General features: G+C 40.3%; 1 protein-coding gene and 2 pseudogenes across 1 annotated transcript in view; all 3 read right to left on the bottom strand.

The window, feature by feature from the left end:
- LOC134929651 (epidermal retinol dehydrogenase 2-like) overlaps positions 1-15,531 on the bottom strand; it is a 134,650-nt gene that overhangs the window by 97,979 nt on the left and 21,140 nt on the right. The window lies entirely within an intron of this gene.
- LOC134931493 (5S ribosomal RNA) lies at positions 6,812-6,930 on the bottom strand (annotated as a pseudogene).
- On the bottom strand, positions 14,135-14,253 carry LOC134931494 (5S ribosomal RNA; annotated as a pseudogene).

The following is a 15,531-nucleotide window of genomic DNA, read 5'->3' on the forward strand; positions in this document are numbered from 1 at the left end:
TAGCTGAATTGCATCTAGAGTGTGGCTGTTACAAAAGTTTCCACTGCAGGCTCTCAATGCCCCAAAAGGATATAACTATATGGAAGTGAGGTTGTAACTAAATAGCAATGATGTGTCCAGACTAAGGGGGATCTATCAAGGTTTTTAGATTGGATCACTGCCAATAATATCACATGCAGAAGAATGAAAAATGCAGCATTATAGCATAATACATTAATCTGGCAGTTATTTATATTGGATCACTGCCAATCACTGCCAATAATATCACATGCAGAAAAATGAAAAATGCAGCATTATAACATAATACATTAATATGGCAGTTATTTATATAAGGCAGGCCAGTACCTATTAGCACAAAGTCCGTCTAGTATATAAATTATATGATAGTAGAGTGATAGTGGCAAGTGCTCACAGGAGCAAATGAGAGAAGCATATTTAAATTGTTGCGTGCCTGTAACTCCCAATATACACTGTGTAGTAAGATTGCTATGGATAGTGGGAAAAGAGAGTTGATATTACCTGCGCCGAAATGGGGTAGAATCACCCCTTCTAGAGTCTTGACACCCGTCTCCTCGCAAAAGGTGCTAACAGTCTTCTAAGAGCCCCGGGCATCTCGAATAATGGGGGTAGTGCAGGAGCCGCCGGTCCGATGGTGTCCTGTCGGACACAAGCCGCCGTCAGATATCCGCTGCTGCGGACAGCCGCGATGGGTATGGAGTGGAAGTCAGGGGAGACGGAGGGCACGGGCACAGGCCAGATAACGTCCGAGGTTCCGGTCAGCCAAAAGGGTCAGCGGTTGTAACGGAATACGCGTTTCACCCGTTCGCCGGGCTTGATCACTTCCTGTTGTGGTCTCGATCCCAGCAGGTTTTTTAAAAGGAGGTTCAATCAGTATCTTCCAATCAAAACGGAGGGGGTGTATGAGTACTTTGATTACCCGCTGAGGTTTTACGGCTGGAATAATCCGGATGATTAACACTGAATCACTGGTTGATTGACAGGAGGAGCCGTTATCCATGTGAACAAATAAAATAAAGAGAAAAAAAGAGTTTTAAAACACAACCCAAATAAAGTTCTTATTGACCGGGTAATAAATCATATGCAGCATGATGCAAAGCTGAATCAGGTGGATGCAGGTAATTTATCTAATATTGCAAACCTAATAAGAAATAATAAAAATAATAATAAAAAATAATAATGAAAAAAGTAGCATGATTAGCCCATATAAATGAATACTTGATATTATTTACTAAAGTGATTAGATTTGATGAGTGCGGGTAGTCCCAATTACAAGCCTAATTTATAGGTTTGTGACAGTTAACAATACGGAGTCCCAAGAGGGAAAACTACCTCATGGCACTGGTAGTAATTAAATCTTAGCCATTAATATATATTCACACAGTATTGTCCAAATAGGCTGATAAAAAATGATTAATTGATGAACTGTTACTACACAAACAGCGGTCCTGGGTACGAGCAAAGAAAATAGATTGTCATTAATTTATAATGATTAGATATGAATTACTGTAGGTGATAAAACAAGGTTAGATATATATTTCTCTCAAATTGATTGGTGATTCGAGAAATGTTGGTTTATGTGGCACGTATATAAGATATAGTGGGGTGCCGCTGCTGGTCAAGTGTAATAGTCGCAAAGTCAGCGGTCCTGAGGCCGGACAGAAAGGCTCCCTGATAGGGCTAAACATTAGCCTAAAATAGAAAGTGATTGTTCATAATCAATAATAATGCAGTGTCTCGCTTATTAATAACCATCATACGGTATCCTGTATAAACAGTAAATTGTTGAGGTATTGATGTTAATTACATGGGACATGTCTGCTCTTTATTGCGGTTAATCTGTGGGTCAGAAATGCTGAATAATAATGCCGCATAGTCCGTAATACTGAGTGCGAGCACAGAAGGGGAAGAAAGAAAAGGAAATGGGAAGGAAATGAAGAGGCTCCTTAATAGAGCTGATGAACTGAAAAGTTAGGAGAGTCCTCGGTAGTGACCCAGCAAGGTTTTGTATGCAAGTTAAAAACTGTTATTGTATATCTGAGTAAACACGGATGCATGAAAAAATTAGGGGATCTCCCTATAGGTCAAAGAAACTAGTTGCTGTTGCCGAATATTGGGCCCTTGACAGGTGATGATAGTGTTTATAATGTCTAATTATAAACACATGGCCTAAGGTTAGGTGTAATTGTAGGGCTCTAGTTCAAACTGTAAGGGATGAAAGGTGGAGAATTAATATGTAGGAATGATAGTGAAACCTAAGGGATGGGTTGGGGGGTGGGGTTAAAACTAAGAGATAAAGTTGATGTGTGCACTTAACTGAGTAAATAAATGTTGAAATCAAGTGCTGATAAACAGGTATAATGGGGTACGTGAGGCCCGTGAGATGTTAGTGGAAATAAATATCATAGGTGAATAAAATGGAAGGATTGGGAGTGGATGTTCTAGTGTTCAGGTAAGTGTCTGGGAAGGGTAAGGGGGAAGGGTATAAGTTGGGAGTGCGTGCTGGATACACTATGTATATACACACACATACACTCCAAACACATAAACATATGGAACACAGGTGTATGTGTGGATGAGAACGAAAAGTGAAACTATAGTGATTATGCTGTAAATTGGTCGGGTGGGTGTGGAGTATAAGAAGTCGTGGGACTATATATAATTATGCTGAGGGTGTGGACATTAGATAAGCGAGTATACACACATGGTTTAAATTAATATTCGTATCATATAAATATGCTGTAATTGATATACTCATTCAGGCCTGCTGGTTTTAGTCCCCCCAACTTGAAAGTCCATTCGCTTTCTTTCTTAATAAGTTCTTTACTTAGGTCACCTCCACGTATGCCCAAGTGAATTCTGTCTAGACCAAATGCTCGCATTTCACATGGGGAATCATGATGTTGAGCATGGAAATGCCTTGCTACTGATGTCAATTTTTTGCCTTTCTGTAGGTCAGACGAGGCATTTCTGATATTTCCCATGTGTTCTAGAATCCTGGTTTTGAATTTCCTTGTGGTCATACCGATGTAGCGTTGGTTGCAGCTACAAATTAGGCAGTAGACCATTCCTTCTGTATTACAATTAAAGAAATGTTTTATTTGAATATCGCGCCCTAATCTATCTGTGACCTTGTCGGTGATCTGGATCTGAGGACAGGCTTTGCACTGCCCACAGGGGAAGGACCCTGTTAAATTGCTGGTTTTGGTGGGATTCCGTGTAAAATGGCTCTGAACGATCATGTCCTTCACATTCTTAGCTCTCCTCCAACTAACTTGGAGCGTTGAGTCCAATAGTGGTGATAGATCTGCATCAAGGTGTAGGACCGGTAGATGCTTCTGAATCGCGTTTTTGATTTGACGCCATTCTGGGCAAAAAGTACCTACAAAACGAATTTTGGTATCATCTTTTTCTTTCTTTGGTTTGTCTTGAAAGATCAGAGTGCCTCTTTTCACTTTGAGAACGGCTTTTTGAGCTTTTTTCAAAGCTCGTTTGCTATACCCACGTGCATGTAATCGGGCCGCAAGTTCGTGACTTTTTTGTTTGTATATGGTATCTTCTGTACAGTTACGTCTAAGTCTGAGAAATTCCCCTTTGGGAATGTTCTCGACAGTCGGCGGAAAATGAGAACTTGTCTGGTACAGAATACTATTGGTGGCCGTGTCTTTTCGATATAGTTCTGTGGCCAGGGTTCCAATTGCTGTCTTGTAAATGTTAAGGTCTAAAAAGGATACCTTTTCTTTGCTTATTGTATAGGTCAGAAAGATGTTGACACTGTTGTTGTTAAGTAGATTTATAAAGTCCAGTAGAAGTTGTTCATCACTGTCCCAGATCACAAAGATATCATCTATAAATCTTAGCCAATTCAGAATATGTTGTGTATATTTCTGATTCTCATCCCTGAAAACGATGGTTTGTTCCCACCAGCCGAGGAACAAATTTGCATAAGTGGGAGCACAAGCCGTTCCCATCGCTGTCCCTCGGATTTGCTGGAAAAATTGGTCACCGAAGGTGAAGAAATTCTTGTTAAGTACGAAGCTCAGCATTTCACAAAGAAAATCGTTGAACTCATTTCTTTCTTTCATATCCAAAAAGAACTTAGTCACTTCTATTCCTTGTTGGTGGAAGATGCTACTATACAGAGCCTCAACATCCAATGTGACTAAGATACAATCCTTCTCCAGACAGATGTCATGTAACTTCCGTAGTAAATCAGAAGTATCTTTTAGGTAGGAGGGTAGTGTTAAGACATGTTCCCTAAGGTGTAAGTCCAAGAATTTGCTGGGTATTTCTAGTAGTCCCCCATTCCCTGAAACAATGGGTCTTCCTGGTGGTTTCGTGATGTTCTTGTGTACCTTCGGTAGAAGATAGAACGTAGGTACTCTGGGGTTTGAGACCGTAAGGTATTTGAACTCCTGTGATGTGATGGTTCCAAGTGCTGAGGCTTCTTCGATCATATGCATGTACTGTCTATGAAATTTAGCTGTGGGGTTGAGTGGTAATCTCAGGTAGCATGAGGTGTCCAGGAGTTGTCGTCGTGCTTCTTCCTCGTACATGGAGACAGGCCAAATCACGATATTGCCCCCTTTGTCAGAGGGCTTAAGAATTACATCTTTCCATGACTGAATTTCTTTTAGAGCAAGTCTTTCTTTATATTTCAGATTGTTCGTGAGGCATCTTTTCTTGGAATTTGTTTGGATTTGATCAAATTCTCTCGATACTAGGTCTAAGAAGACCTTAATCTCCGGACTGTTATTATCTGGTGGAAAGAAAGTAGATTTAGCCTTACATGTGGGTCTGGTATTTTGGACATCTACCGAGTTAGAAGCTGATTCCATGTAAAGTTCTTCCAGGGCCTGAATTGCCATTACTTCTTCTTCAGATAAGGGTGTACTTGAGGGATTTGAGGAGGATGGTCCCTCCGATGGGGGTGTGATGAGAGTTGATCCGACATTCATAGATGACGAGATGTCCATGGTATCTTTGGATTTGGCAAAGAATTTTTTTAAAAGTAGTTTGCGACCAAAAAGCCTAAGGTCTTTTTCCCATGCAAATCTATTAAATGATGATGAAGGTGAGAATGAGAGTCCTTTGCTTAGGACTTCCACCTGATCTTCCGTAAGAATTCTGGTGCTGAGATTGATGATTTGTAGCCTATCTGTGGTCAATACTTCCTGGTTTTCCGTATTGGATAGTGAGAGGTCCTTGGGGGATCCCAATCGCGATTGTTTTTGTCGGTGTTTCGTCCCCCCTCTTCTTGTCTTCCTCGATATTTGTTTCTGCCTCTTGAACGTTGACCTTTCCCTAAAAAAGGATCCTCAGAATTGTAACGTTTGGTTGTCGCCGAGGCTCCTTCTGGGTGTTCTACGGAGGAGTCTTCACTATATGAAGATTCCCTTTCCGATGAACTGATGTCTTCCCTTGTGGGTCCTCCTCTACCTCTTGGGGTGTAAGAATTCCAACGGAATATGTTACCTTGGGAGAAATCACTCTTATCTCTTTGGAACTTATTACGTTTCCTTTCTATTATAGAAGTTTCATATGAATCTAGTTCCTTTTTGTATTTGTCAAAAATGTTTTGGAAGGTGAGGTCCTTCTCCCAGGTTTCTAGTGTTTTGCCTAATTCCTCAATGCTCTTTTCTACTTGATCTAAAACTAAATTATCATGTTTGATGAGAATCAAAGTAAGCTCATGGGAGCATTTCAGCAAAACAGCTTCCCATTCTGCTTTTAAATTCTCTGTAGCCAGAGGGAATGAGGGGAAAACACGGGGTCGTAGACCTCTGGGTGAGATTTTATTTTTGTGATAGTTCTCTAGAGTAGTAATGTCCCACGATAGTCTAATCCTTTTTTGTAGGTTCTTCTGCAATTTGGAGAGGTCCGTTCTCCAATCTTTTGGAGTAGCGGGATTCTGGAAGGTGTCTGAAAAGATATCACCGCATTCATCTAAATTTCTGCGTTTGGATATCAATGCTGTCTTTAATGAGAATGTAGTCATAGTAATGAATAAGGTTGTGAGTATTAAAAACAATTTATAGGAAGTATAACAATTCTCATAGAACCACTGAAAAAAGTCGTAACAGGAAAGTAGGAAAGAGATCCCGATAGAGAATAAGGTTGTTAGGTCCGTGCAAGGTATTAGAAAGCTAAGAATGAACTCAGCATAAAAGTACTTAACATGAGGGGAGGGAATACCGCACAGGAGATATTGAGTATAGAAAGTTAATTTTCTAAACCAAAATCAGGTAATTACAAGAAAACACTGTTTTCTAATTCTGATATTATTTGGTGGTGCACCCTGAGTCAGTAGGGGAACGTAGACAATATGGAAGAGAAGAAGACTCTTTTGTGGGCGCACTCTTTACTTTACATAAATATAAAAAATAGTCAAAGTAGATAAAAATACAAATTTTAATAATTCAACAAAATAATTTCTACACAATTAAGACAATTAGTGGTTCATCAAAACAATAAAGGTGGTCAAATAATTAACCAAATATTTGAAATAGCACCATGTGCTGATATGAAAGAAACTGGGTTTTGGCTGATGGAAGGAAATTCTGGACGTTATATATTCAGTGGTATATTGTGCTAATAAGCCAATTACTGTTATGCATTCCCCTGTAATAAAGTCTGGATACTGGTAGTGCTTAAGAGTAGTATGCCACTGTCTGGTCTCCTGCCAGAGAAGATAAGAGCGGAAGGGGCGGCAGGGGGACAGGCAAAGAGTGGAAATTGGAGAGCAGTGTGAATCTGCTGTCAGTGTTAGACACTATATGGGCTCAATCAAAGAGCTCTACTGCACTGGGTATTCCTCAATGGTCACCCACTTGAGTACTAACCCAGCCCAACACTGATTAGCTTCCGAGATCGGACGGTTTCGGGCGTCTCCAGTGTGGTATGATAGTAGAGGAAATGACCAATATTACAGAGCTCTGGAATCACTGATGAGAGTTCACGAATTTACAAAGTTAATCAGGACAGATACCAGACATAGAAGAAATTAGATGGATCTGCTGCCAATGTTAGACAGGGACTCAACCCTGAATCACTGGTGAGAGTCCACGAAAATAAGGATTGAAAGAAAAATAAGTAGATAGTAAAAAGGTATAATGGGGTTTAAATCCAGATGCGGCAATAGTAAAATGAACTGGAATAATTACATTATCATTAGAAAATGTTGCCTAAACACAGGGTGCCTGAAATGCCAAAGCAAAGATAAGGAGAAAAAATTAATAACAGAGTACCAGCTATTGGAAAGTATCCAATATAATTTATCGGTACTAAAAAGTAGCAATGAGGTTGTAGCTGAATTGCATCTAGAGTGTGGCTGTTACAAAAGTTTCCACTGCAGGCTCTCAATGCCCCAAAAGGATATAACTATATGGAAGTGAGGTTGTAACTAAATAGCAATGATGTGTCCAGACTAAGGGGGATCTATCAAGGTTTTTAGATTGGATCACTGCCAATAATATCACATGCAGAAGAATGAAAAATGCAGCATTATAGCATAATACATTAATCTGGCAGTTATTTATATTGGATCACTGCCAATCACTGCCAATAATATCACATGCAGAAAAATGAAAAATGCAGCATTATAACATAATACATTAATATGGCAGTTATTTATATAAGGCAGGCCAGTACCTATTAGCACAAAGTCCGTCTAGTATATAAATTATATGATAGTAGAGTGATAGTGGCAAGTGCTCACAGGAGCAAATGAGAGAAGCATATTTAAATTGTTGCGTGCCTGTAACTCCCAATATACACTGTGTAGTAAGATTGCTATGGATAGTGGGAAAAGAGAGTTGATATTACCCGCGCCGAAATGGGGTAGAATCACCCCTTCTAGAGTCTTGACACCCGTCTCCTCGCAAAAGGTGCTAACAGTCTTCTAAGAGCCCCGGGCATCTCGAATAATGGGGGTAGTGCAGGAGCCGCCGGTCCGATGGTGTCCTGTCGGACACAAGCCGCCGTCAGATATCCGCTGCTGCGGACAGCCGCGATGGGTATGGAGTGGAAGTCAGGGGAGACGGAGGGCACGGGCACAGGCCAGATAACGTCCGAGGTTCCGGTCAGCCAAAAGGGTCAGCGGTTGTAACGGAATACGCGTTTCACCCGTTCGCCGGGCTTGATCACTTCCTGTTGTGGTCTCGATCCCAGCAGGTTTTTTAAAAGGAGGTTCAATCAGTATCTTCCAATCAAAACGGAGGGGGTGTATGAGTACTTTGATTACCCGCTGAGGTTTTACGGCTGGAATAATCCGGATGATTAACACTGAATCACTGGTTGATTGACAGGAGGAGCCGTTATCCATGTGAACAAATAAAATAAAGAGAAAAAAAGAGTTTTAAAACACAACCCAAATAAAGTTCTTATTGACCGGGTAATAAATCATATGCAGCATGATGCAAAGCTGAATCAGGTGGATGCAGGTAATTTATCTAATATTGCAAACCTAATAAGAAATAATAAAAATAATAATGAAAAATAATAATGAAAAAAGTAGCATGATTAGCCCATATAAATGAATACTTGATATTATTTACTAAAGTGATTAGATTTGATGAGTGCGGGTAGTCCCAATTACAAGCCTAATTTATAGGTTTGTGACAGTTAACAATACGGAGTCCCAAGAGGGAAAACTACCTCATGGCACTGGTAGTAATTAAATCTTAGCCATTAATATATATTCACACAGTATTGTCCAAATAGGCTGATAAAAAATGATTAATTGATGAACTGTTACTACACAAACAGCGGTCCTGGGTACGAGCAAAGAAAATAGATTGTCATTAATTTATAATGATTAGATATGAATTACTGTAGGTGATAAAACAAGGTTAGATATATATTTCTCTCAAATTGATTGGTGATTCGAGAAATGTTGGTTTATGTGGCACGTATATAAGATATAGTGGGGTGCCGCTGCTGGTCAAGTGTAATAGTCGCAAAGTCAGCGGTCCTGAGGCCGGACAGAAAGGCTCCCTGATAGGGCTAAACATTAGCCTAAAATAGAAAGTGATTGTTCATAATCAATAATAATGCAGTGTCTCGCTTATTAATAATCATCATACGGTATCCTGTATAAACAGTAAATTGTTGAGGTATTGATGTTAATTACATGGGACATGTCTGCTCTTTATTGCGGTTAATCTGTGGGTCAGAAATGCTGAATAATAATGCCGCATAGTCCGTAATACTGAGTGCGAGCACAGAAGGGGAAGAAAGAAAAGGAAATGGGAAGGAAATGAAGAGGCTCCTTAATAGAGCTGATGAACTGAAAAGTTAGGAGAGTCCTCGGTAGTGACCCAGCAAGGTTTTGTATGCAAGTTAAAAACTGTTATTGTATATCTGAGTAAACACGGATGCATGAAAAAATTAGGGGATCTCCCTATAGGTCAAAGAAACTAGTTGCTGTTGCCGAATATTGGGCCCTTGACAGGTGATGATAGTGTTTATAATGTCTAATTATAAACACATGGCCTAAGGTTAGGTGTAATTGTAGGGCTCTAGTTCAAACTGTAAGGGATGAAAGGTGGAGAATTAATATGTAGGAATGATAGTGAAACCTAAGGGATGGGTTGGGGGGTGGGGTTAAAACTAAGAGATAAAGTTGATGTGTGCACTTAACTGAGTAAATAAATGTTGAAATCAAGTGCTGATAAACAGGTATAATGGGGTACGTGAGGCCCGTGAGATGTTAGTGGAAATAAATATCATAGGTGAATAAAATGGAAGGATTGGGAGTGGATGTTCTAGTGTTCAGGTAAGTGTCTGGGAAGGGTAAGGGGGAAGGGTATAAGTTGGGAGTGCGTGCTGGATACACTATGTATATACACACACATACACTCCAAACACATAAACATATGGAACACAGGTGTATGTGTGGATGAGAACGAAAAGTGAAACTATAGTGATTATGCTGTAAATTGGTCGGGTGGGTGTGGAGTATAAGAAGTCGTGGGACTATATATAATTATGCTGAGGGTGTGGACATTAGATAAGCGAGTATACACACATGGTTTAAATTAATATTCGTATCATATAAATACGCTGTAATTGATATACTCATTCAGGCCTGCTGGTTTTAGTCCCCCCAACTTGAAAGTCCATTCGCTTTCTTTCTTAATAAGTTCTTTACTTAGGTCACCTCCACGTATGCCCAAGTGAATTCTGTCTAGACCAAATGCTCGCATTTCACATGGGGAATCATGATGTTGAGCATGGAAATGCCTTGCTACTGATGTCAATTTTTTGCCTTTCTGTAGGTCAGACGAGGCATTTCTGATATTTCCCATGTGTTCTAGAATCCTGGTTTTGAATTTCCTTGTGGTCATACCGATGTAGCGTTGGTTGCAGCTACAAATTAGGCAGTAGACCATTCCTTCTGTATTACAATTAAAGAAATGTTTTATTTGAATATCGCGCCCTAATCTATCTGTGACCTTGTCGGTGATCTGGATCTGAGGACAGGCTTTGCACTGCCCACAGGGGAAGGACCCTGTTAAATTGCTGGTTTTGGTGGGATTCCGTGTAAAATGGCTCTGAACGATCATGTCCTTCACATTCTTAGCTCTCCTCCAACTAACTTGGAGCGTTGAGTCCAATAGTGGTGATAGATCTGCATCAAGGTGTAGGACCGGTAGATGCTTCTGAATCGCGTTTTTGATTTGACGCCATTCTGGGCAAAAAGTACCTACAAAACGAATTTTGGTATCATCTTTTTCTTTCTTTGGTTTGTCTTGAAAGATCAGAGTGTCTCTTTTCACTTTGAGAACGGCTTTTTGAGCTTTTTTCAAAGCTCGTTTGCTATACCCACGTGCATGTAATCGGGCCGCAAGTTCGTGACTTTTTTGTTTGTATATGGTATCTTCTGTACAGTTACGTCTAAGTCTGAGAAATTCCCCTTTGGGAATGTTCTCGACAGTCGGCGGAAAATGAGAACTTGTCTGGTACAGAATACTATTGGTGGCCGTGTCTTTTCGATATAGTTCTGTGGCCAGGGTTCCAATTGCTGTCTTGTAAATGTTAAGGTCTAAAAAGGATACCTTTTCTTTGCTTATTGTATAGGTCAGAAAGATGTTGACACTGTTGTTGTTAAGTAGATTTATAAAGTCCAGTAGAAGTTGTTCATCACTGTCCCAGATCACAAAGATATCATCTATAAATCTTAGCCAATTCAGAATATGTTGTGTATATTTCTGATTCTCATCCCTGAAAACGATGGTTTGTTCCCACCAGCCGAGGAACAAATTTGCATAAGTGGGAGCACAAGCCGCTCCCATCGCTGTCCCTCGGATTTGCTGGAAAAATTGGTCACCGAAGGTGAAGAAATTCTTGTTAAGTACGAAGCTCAGCATTTCACAAAGAAAATCGTTGAACTCATTTCTTTCTTTCATATCCAAAAAGAACTTAGTCACTTCTATTCCTTGTTGGTGGGAGATGCTACTATACAGAGCCTCAACATCCAATGTGACTAAGATACAATCCTTCTCCAGACAGATGTCATGTAACTTCCGTAGTAAATCAGAAGTATCTTTTAGGTAGGAGGGTAGTGTTAAGACATGTTCCCTAAGGTGTAAGTCCAAGAATTTGCTGGGTATTTCTAGTAGTCCCCCATTCCCTGAAACAATGGGTCTTCCTGGTGGTTTCGTGATGTTCTTGTGTACCTTCGGTAGAAGATAGAACGTAGGTACTCTGGGGTTTGAGACCGTAAGGTATTTGAACTCCTGTGATGTGATGGTTCCAAGTGCTGAGGCTTCTTCGATCATATGCATGTACTGTCTATGAAATTTAGCTGTGGGGTTGAGTGGTAATCTCAGGTAGCATGAGGTGTCCAGGAGTTGTCGTCGTGCTTCTTCCTCGTACATGGAGACAGGCCAAATCACGATATTGCCCCCTTTGTCAGAGGGCTTAAGAATTACATCTTTCCATGACTGAATTTCTTTTAGAGCAAGTCTTTCTTTATATTTCAGATTGTTCGTGAGGCATCTTTTCTTGGAATTTGTTTGGATTTGATCAAATTCTCTCGATACTAGGTCTAAGAAGACCTTAATCTCCGGACTGTTATTATCTGGTGGAAAGAAAGTAGATTTAGCCTTACATGTGGGTCTGGTATTTTGGACATCTACCGAGTTAGAAGCTGATTCCATGTAAAGTTCTTCCAGGGCCTGAATTGCCATTACTTCTTCTTCAGATAAGGGTGTACTTGAGGGATTTGAGGAGGATGGTCCCTCCGATGGGGGTGTGATGAGAGTTGATCCGACATTCATAGATGACGAGATGTCCATGGTATCTTTGGATTTGGCAAAGAATTTTTTTAAAAGTAGTTTGCGACCAAAAAGCCTAAGGTCTTTTTCCCATGCAAATCTATTAAATGATGATGAAGGTGAGAATGAGAGTCCTTTGCTTAGGACTTCCACCTGATCTTCCGTAAGAATTCTGGTGCTGAGATTGATGATTTGTAGCCTATCTGTGGTCAATACTTCCTGGTTTTCCGTATTGGATAGTGAGAGGTCCTTGGGGGATCCCAATCGCGATTGTTTTTGTCGGTGTTTCGTCCCCCCTCTTCTTGTCTTCCTCGATATTTGTTTCTGCCTCTTGAACGTTTACCTTTCCCTAAAAAAGGATCCTCAGAATTGTAACGTTTGGTTGTCGCCGAGGCTCCTTCTGGGTGTTCTACGGAGGAGTCTTCACTATATGAAGATTCCCTTTCCGATGAACTGATGTCTTCCCTTGTGGGTCCTCCTCTACCTCTTGGGGTGTAAGAATTCCAACGGAATATGTTACCTTGGGAGAAATCACTCTTATCTCTTTGGAACTTATTACGTTTCCTTTCTATTATAGAAGCTTCATATGAATCTAGTTCCTTTTTGTATTTGTCAAAAGTGTTTTGGAAGGTGAGGTCCTTCTCCCAGGTTTCTAGTGTTTTGCCTAATTCCTCAATGCTCTTTTCTACTTGATCTAAAACTAAATTATCATGTTTGATGAGAATCAAAGTAAGCTCATGGGAGCATTTCAGCAAAACAGCTTCCCATTCTGCTTTTAAATTCTCTGTAGCCAGAGGGAATGAGGGGAAAACACGGGGTCGTAGACCTCTGGGTGAGATTTTATTTTTGTGATAGTTCTCTAGAGTAGTAATGTCCCACGATAGTCTAATCCTTTTTTGTAGGTTCTTCTGCAATTTGGAGAGGTCCGTTCTCCAATCTTTTGGAGTAGCGGGATTCTGGAAGGTGTCTGAAAAGATATCACCGCATTCATCTAAATTTCTGCGTTTGGATATCAATGCTGTCTTTAATGAGAATGTAGTCATAGTAATGAATAAGGTTGTGAGTATTAAAAACAATTTATAGGAAGTATAACAATTCTCATAGAACCACTGAAAAAAGTCGTAACAGGAAAGTAGGAAAGAGATCCCGATAGAGAATAAGGTTGTTAGGTCCGTGCAAGGTATTAGAAAGCTAAGAATGAACTCAGCATAAAAGTACTTAACATGAGGGGAGGGAATACCGCACAGGAGATATTGAGTATAGAAAGTTAATTTTCTAAACCAAAATCAGGTAATTACAAGAAAACGCTGTTTTCTAATTCTCATATTATTTGGTGGTGCACCCTGAGTCAGTAGGGGAACGTAGACAATATGGAAGAGAAGAAGACTCTTTTGTGGGCGCACTCTTTACTTTACATAAATATAAAAAATAGTCAAAGTAGATAAAAATACAAATTTTAATAATTCAACAAAATAATTTCTACACAATTAAGACAATTAGTGGTTCATCAAAACAATAAAGGTGGTCAAATAATTAACCAAATATTTGAAATAGCCCCATGTGCTGATATGAAAGAAACTGGGTTTTGGCTGATGGAAGGAAATTCTGGACGTTATATATTCAGTGGTATATTGTGCTAATAAGCCAATTACTGTTATGCATTCCCCTGTAATAAAGTCTGGATACTGGTAGTGCTTAAGAGTAGTATGCCACTGTCTGGTCTCCTGCCAGAGAAGATAAGAGCGGAAGGGGCGGCAGGGGGACAGGCAAAGAGTGGAAATTGGAGAGCAGTGTGAATCTGCTGTCAGTGTTAGACACTATATGGGCTCAATCAAAGAGCTCTACTGCACTGGGTATTCCTCAATGGTCACCCACTTGAGTACTAACCCAGCCCAACACTGATTAGCTTCCGAGATCGGACGGTTTCGGGCGTCTCCAGTGTGGTATGATAGTAGAGGAAATGACCAATATTACAGAGTTCTGGAATCACTGATGAGAGTTCACGAATTTACAAAGTTATTCAGGACAGATACCAGACATAGAAGAAATTAGATGGATCTGCTGCCAATGTTAGACAGGGACTCAACCCTGAATCACTGGTGAGAGTCCACGAAAATAAGGATTGAAAGAAAAATAAGTAGATAGTAAAAAGGTATAATGGGGTTTAAATCCAGATGCGGCAATAGTAAAATGAACTGGAATAATTACATTATCATTAGAAAATGTTGCCTAAACACAGGGTGCCTGAAATGCCAAAGCAAAGATAAGGAGAAAAAATTAATAACAGAGTACCAGCTATGGGAAAGTATCCAATATAATTTATCGGTACTAAAAAGTAGCAATGAGGTTGTAGCTGAATTGCATCTAGAGTGTGGCTGTTACAAAAGTTTCCACTGCAGGCTCTCAATGCCCCAAAAGGATATAACTATATGGAAGTGAGGTTGTAACTAAATAGCAATGATGTGTCCAGACTAAGGGGGATCTATCAAGGTTTTTAGATTGGATCACTGCCAATAATATCACATGCAGAAGAATGAAAAATGCAGCATTATAGCATAATACATTAATCTGGCAGTTATTTATATTGGATCACTGCCAATCACTGCCAATAATATCACATGCAGAAAAATGCAGCATTATAACATAATACATTAATATGGCAGTTATTTATATAAGGCAGGCCAGTACCTATTAGCACAAAGTCCGTCTAGTATATAAATTATATGATAGTAGAGTGATAGTGGCAAGTGCTCACAAGAGCAAATGAGAGAAGCATATTTAAATTGTTGCGTGCCTGTAACTCCCAATATACACTGTGTAGTAAGATTGCTATGGATAGTGGGAAAAGAGAGTTGATATTACCCGCGCCGAAATGGGGTAGAATCACCCCTTCTAGAGTCTTGACACCCGTCTCCTCGCAAAAGGTGCTAACAGTCTTCTAAGAGCCCCGGGCATCTCGAATAATGGGGGTAGTGCAGGAGCCGCCGGTCCGATGGTGTCCTGTCGGACACAAGCCGCCGTCAGATATCCGCTGCTGCGGACAGCCGCGATGGGTATGGAGTGGAAGTCAGGGGAGACGGAGGGCACGGGCACAGGCCAGATAACGTCCGAGGTTCCGGTCAGCCAAAAGGGTCAGCGGTTGTAACGGAATACGCGTTTCACCCGTTCGCCGGGCTTGATCACTTCCTGTTGTGGTCTCGATCCCAGCAGGTTTTTTAAAAGGAGGTTCAATCAG

This window comes from Pseudophryne corroboree, chromosome 5 (genome assembly GCF_028390025.1).
Source record: "Pseudophryne corroboree isolate aPseCor3 chromosome 5, aPseCor3.hap2, whole genome shotgun sequence".
Lineage (NCBI taxonomy): Eukaryota > Metazoa > Chordata > Amphibia > Anura > Myobatrachidae > Pseudophryne > Pseudophryne corroboree.